Raw genomic sequence first — 6,087 nt, 5'->3', positions numbered from 1 at the left:
CGCCTATATAGGTGCTACACACTTCATTTCCAGCTTGGATGACGATGTACATGGAGGCATACAGCACCACCTAGCGGCACGCAGGAGAACTGCTCATGAAAAATCTTTTGGATCCAGTCTGACGCCTGGGGAATTCTAAGGTAAAGAATCTGTGGCTAGAAGTCTCTATCAGATAATAATTCTTTGCTTCACAGGCAGCCAATGGAGGTCTCTAAGCAAAGGAGTAGTATGTAAAAACCTCAGTGTTTTGTGGATCAGTCAGGGTGCTTGATTCTGAACAGCTTGAAATCTGTAGCTCACCTCTTGGGGAGGCCCTTATATAAAGAGTTTGCATAGTCTAGTTTGGGTGTGACTAAGGATAAGAGGACCATTTTTAAAGCGTCATAAGAGATAATCTTATCATTTAAAAAAAATATTTCTCAATATTAGTATGTAGGAGGAAATTACCGCACCAATTTGAGGTTTAAGAGTCAGATCAACATCAATAATGACTTCAAGCATTTTTGCTTGCTGCTTGGGAGTGGGACCAGGACCCAGCTCAGAAGGTTAAAATAGTTGGCTCCATAGACAGTTATCTATTGTTTAAAATTATTATTTCTGTCTTGTCTGTGTTAAGTTTTTCAGGTGGGTACTGGCCATCCACTACTAGATGTAATGCATAGTGTTTTACTGCCAGGCATTAAAACTCTACAGCCGAAAAATAATCTGCTAGTCGTCAACATATTTATATAAAAGGCAATCTTTGTTTGAGAGTTCTTTGATGACAGGCTTTGCATAAAGATTAAAAAGTTGGGGGGATAGAGAAGATCCCTGAGGAACCCCACACTTAACCTAAACTGCAGTAGCTTTGAATGAGCCAAGATGTACTGCTTGACTGTGATTATCTAAAAAAGATTTGACCCACTCAAGAGCATGACCTTTGATTCCAGTGACTTCCACATGGTCGACCAGTATTTTATGGCTGACCATGTTGTAAGCCAATGATAGGCCCAGCGATACTGAGGGTACAATTTGTCAAATGTCATCTGCCCCACGCATATTGCCAAGTACGGAGAGCATAGCTGACTCTCTAACATGGACTGCCCAAAAACTCACCTTGACAGTATTAAGAAAGTAGGTTTCCTCTAAGTGCCAACGTAATTCCCATGCCACATACGCTTCAATAACTTTATAAGGAAACAGTAATTGAGAAACAGATTGAGAATTAGGAATAAGTTTTTTTTAAAGAGACGTGGGATCTCCACTTTGTTTTTTCAGCTATATAGCAATAGCCTCTTTAAAAGAATTAGGAACTATCCCTTCTAGAAAAGGAGTCATTTAAAAGGGATTGTAAAGAGCTACCAATTCCAGATTGAAAAATATTTTTTAATGTAGGGAGGGCAAGGGTCTAGGAGTGAACCAGAATTCACCTTAGACATAACAATAGCTACTTTAGTGTAACCCTTCAATCTTAGGTAATCCATTTCTCTCCGACACCCCCAAAAAAGGACACTGTATATTAAATGCGAGATGTCTATTGCTTTAAATGGGGTAACAAATGGAGAAAATGACAGAACCCTCCCATCCGATCTTAAATTGTCATGTCATGCCAAGAGGCCTTTACTAGGAACGTCTTGCCCTTCAGAAGAGAGTGCATCTTATCATCCATCAGAATACCCATATAGAAGTATATGGGCCAATTTTATGTCAGGGCATGGAGAACAACATTATGCAATAATCCTTTTTTTGCCTGCTCACAGCAGCAACAACAGAGAGAACTTATAACTTTTAAAACATTCTAATAAGATATAAAGTCCAGCAATGCGCAGTCATCTTCCTTCTTTTGTTGCTGCTGCTCACAAGATATGTAGATTCTGCTGTTTTCCTTAAATATTACTGAGCATTGACTGTATGGACGTGTTTGAGTGCTGCCTGCTGTTAGACAAGCACATGTCGACTTGTAAACGTTCTCCCCGCTACCACTTTCATTTTTGCTTTCATATTTGTTGCTGTTTACTTGTTAATAATTTCCTTTATAAATTTCTTTATACTTGCTTTTGCATTTCCTTCATAAATTTTATGGCAAGACCGGAGGCTCCTATTATGCTTTCTCTTTTCTTTAATTTCAAACAGCAGCTGCAGTCAAACTACAAAACCCATAAGGCAAACAACAGTAGCCAATAATAAGGCTTCAGGGAGGCACGTATTCTGACATGCAGCCACATCAGCATTTGGCTTCTTTCTTCAGTGGGGCGCTCTTCTCAGCAGGCATTTGGGCAGAGAAATTCAGTTTAGGAAGATATTTGAGGAAAATATATTAGCGGCCAATGACGCACCGGGCATGCGCATCGGCCGCCATTTTACAAGTTTGGGACACCAGTATCCCGTTTAATTAAGGCAGTCATTTTTCAGTTCATGCATTATTTACAGAACGGTTACAGGGACCTTTGGCTGTTGTAGTTCAAAAACCTTTTCACTCCAGGATTTTTTGTACGGCCGGCAGAATGAGGGGTCGAACCCTCAGCCGAGGACAACCATCATTGAGACCCTACTATATGGGACATGGCACCAGGTTCACCCAGACAGGCTTGGGGTCCTACCAAGGTTTCTACCCCCAAACAAAGGTTTTGTGGCATGTCCTCCAGGGGAGATCGGAGACAAAGAGGATTATCTGCTAGTAAGAGTTTCAAAAGAAGTTTCAGGTACCCCTATAAAGGTGGGAGGCAGATTGGACAAATGTTGTGGGAACTGGAGTCTGATGACGCAGGATGCCTGGGTTTGAGAGACTGTAAAGTTATACAAATTGGAGTTTATAGATTCCCCAGTTCAGATAAAGACACATCTGGAAATAAAGTTGTCAGAAGAAGATTGAAAGTTAGTGACACAAGAAGTAGGGGTTTGCTGGCAAAGGGGGGCATTGAGGAGGTCACAAATGCCGGTCTAGGTTCCACCAGCAACATATTCCTGGTAGAAAAGAAGGACTAAGGTACGAGACCAGTAATAATGTAAAGGAACTGAATGACTGAGTGGTCTATCACCACTTCAAAATGGAGGGAATTTACCTGTTAAGGGATGTCTCAAGGAAAGGAGATTGGCTAACAAGGCTGGATCTCAAAGACGCATATTTGACTATACTGATTTGGCCGCCTCACTACAGATGTCTCCAGTTTACCTGGAAGGGAAAGTTATGGCAATTCTGCAGTCTCCTGTTTAGCCTCTCCTCAGCATCTTAGTGCTTTACCAAAGTAATTTGCCTGGAAGCAGCTTGGCTTTGGACGAGAGGAGTAAGTCTAATAATTTATCTGGACGACATACTATGGGTCACTGCAAGGAAGTAGTCTTGAAACACACAAAAATGTTACTATAATATCTGGGTTTTGTGTGTTAACTTGTGTGACCCCAAGTCTGGAAATTCAGTTTCTGGGCTTTATTGTGGAAACGGTTCAGGCAGGGCTGAGGTTACCAAGAGAAAAACTAAAGAAGTTGCGAAAGGAACTGAGGAAGGTGTTAGAGAAGAAGGACCAGCCTTTGAGGGTTTTAAGGGTTTTGGCAAGGATTCTGGGTCTGTTATCCTCAACATTTCAGGCAATATTTCTTGGTCCACTTCACTATCTGACCCATCAAGGACTCAAACAAAATTTTTATGAACCGATTGTTCATACTCCCAGATGATATCTCTAGATCAGGAATCAAAAAAGGAGCAAAAGTGCTGGAGGCATGGAACGGCAGGGCCATTTTCAAAGAGGAGCTGGAAGTAGTGATATAGTCAGATTCGAGTTTAGAAGGACGGGGAGCGAGATGTGGGAACTCATCCACGGGTGGACGTTGGACAGTTGAAGAGAAGAGGAACTGTTTAGAATTGTTGGCAGGTTTATTTGCAATATGTTGCTTTACCCAAAAAATGATGAGATATAATGTGATGCTCCATATGGACAATGTGTCAGCCGTGAGGTATGTCATAAAGATAGGTGGACCACATTCGAAAGGGCTAGCAGATTTGGATAAAGACTTTTGGGAATATTGCTTGAGCAGGGAAATTTATGTTGTGGTAGAACTTATTCCTGGTTTAAACAATTGCATAGCGTACTGGTTTTCAAGGAATTTCAAATATTCGAGCAACTGGTGGCTGAACAGGGAGAGGTTTCTGACTATTCAGGAGCGATTAGACCCTTTCGGTGTAGCTCTCTTTGTGGGCAGATTGAAAACATAACTGACAAAGTTCTTCAGTTGAAGACCAGACCCAGAGGCTTGGGGAGTGGATGCTTTTCTGCTGGATTGGAGGGGATTAGCTCCTTATGCTTTCCCTCTATTTGCTATGCTGCCAAGAGTTCTTCTGCAAGTACGCAGATGCAAGAAAACTGTAGTAGTGGTAACCCAAGTTTGGAGGTCACAGGCTTGGTTTCCAATCATGTTGGAAATGGCAGTAGATTTTCCTGTCCTGATACTGACATTCATGGACACTAATTCTAGGACCAGGAGGAGAGTTTCATACTCTAGTAGAACAGGGTCTTTTCATCTTGATAGGTTGGAGGATTTCAGGAGACAGTGGGAAATGCCAGGTCTTTCAGCAGAGGCTTTCAGTCTCATAGCAGAATCCCGAACATCAGGAACAAGGAAAGCATATTGATTGGCTTGGAAGAAATTGATTTGTTGGTTTATTTAACAGATTTATGATCCAGTTTCAACAAATATAGCCCATGTGAATGATTACTTAACCAAATTGTTTGGATCTAGATTATCATACAGAACAGTAAATGTCTGTAGGTCGGGTTATAGCTGCTGGTCATTGCTTAGTAGAAGGCGTGTCTGTTGGTCAGAATTTAATGACTTAAAAAATTATATGTAGTATGCGAGTCTTAAATCCACCTATAGAGAGGTACTCTTCACTGTGTGATGTTAGAAATGTCTTACAGGTTTTAGTAAATTGGGGTGATAACTCTACCCTGTTGCTGAAACATATATCTTACAAACTGACAGCTTTGCTTTGTTTGGTGTCGTTTAGGCGAACTTCAGACATAAGGGCCCTAGATGTTACTAGCAGGGCCTACCAGCCAGCTGGAGTTTGTTTTTATATTAAGAGAAGAATGATAAGTTTATCTACCACTATGTTCTATCCTTACTTTGAGTCAAATGGAAGACTTTGTGTGGTTAAATGTTTGAAAGAGTATGAGAGAAGAACTGAGAGTTTGAGACACAATGTTGCACAATTACTGGTTGATACAGGTCTGCTTATAGGTCTGTTTCACTGCCAACTTTAGCACAATGGGTGAAAGAGGTCATGAGAGAGGCAGGCGTAGATGTCAATAAGTTTGGAGCGCATTCCAGTAGGGCAGCGTCAGCATTAAAAGCATTTGTCCTGGGCGGGGTATTGCAGGATATCTTAAGAGATGAAGATTGGTTGAATGAAAATGTGTTCAAACGTTGCTACTTTGGACCTATTGTGAATGCAATTGATAATGTGTTTACAGCACTTTAAACTTGCATAATGTTAGCATCCATGTCCTGACATAAAATGTAGATTTTTCACAGCCTGGTGGGCAGAACATCTGGATTTTATTAATGACACAGAGATGAAAATCATCCCACCACATTAATACCCATTCTGATAGAATAAATGCATGTTCTGATTTCTTTCAGAATAGAAGACTTCAGAGATTAAGATTTGGAATGACGTGTTGGGAGCATTCGCCTTCGGATTGCTTGTTCTGAGTTTTGGGAATTATCTTGTTCGCAGAGTTTGAAGAAGGAAGAAGGCTGTTTATTGCTGGGCTTCATAATTTATTAGAATGTTTTAAAAGTTCTATGTTCTCTCTATTGTTGCTGCTGTGAGCGAGCAAGAAGTTTTGCACAATCTTAGCATCCGTGTCATTAATAAAATTCTGATTTTCTGCCCATCAAGCTGTAAAAAAATCGACATTTTTCTCCTTCAACTTAAAATGACTTACTCATTGATTACTTACTGAAGACTTACTGAATCTTTGCCTTTGACCAATAAACACTTGCTGTGATGTGTGAATGATGAAGGTGGTTGTCCGTTAAGCTCAGAAAATCTGTATCATCAGAATAGGCAAGGGCCTTCTGTTCCCTTCACAATTATGAGGATAATTA

This window comes from Pleurodeles waltl, chromosome 11, assembly GCF_031143425.1.
Source record: "Pleurodeles waltl isolate 20211129_DDA chromosome 11, aPleWal1.hap1.20221129, whole genome shotgun sequence".
Classification (NCBI taxonomy): Eukaryota; Metazoa; Chordata; class Amphibia; order Caudata; family Salamandridae; genus Pleurodeles; species Pleurodeles waltl.
The sequence above is the reverse complement of the archived record's forward strand: the minus strand, read 5'-3'. Positions refer to the sequence as shown.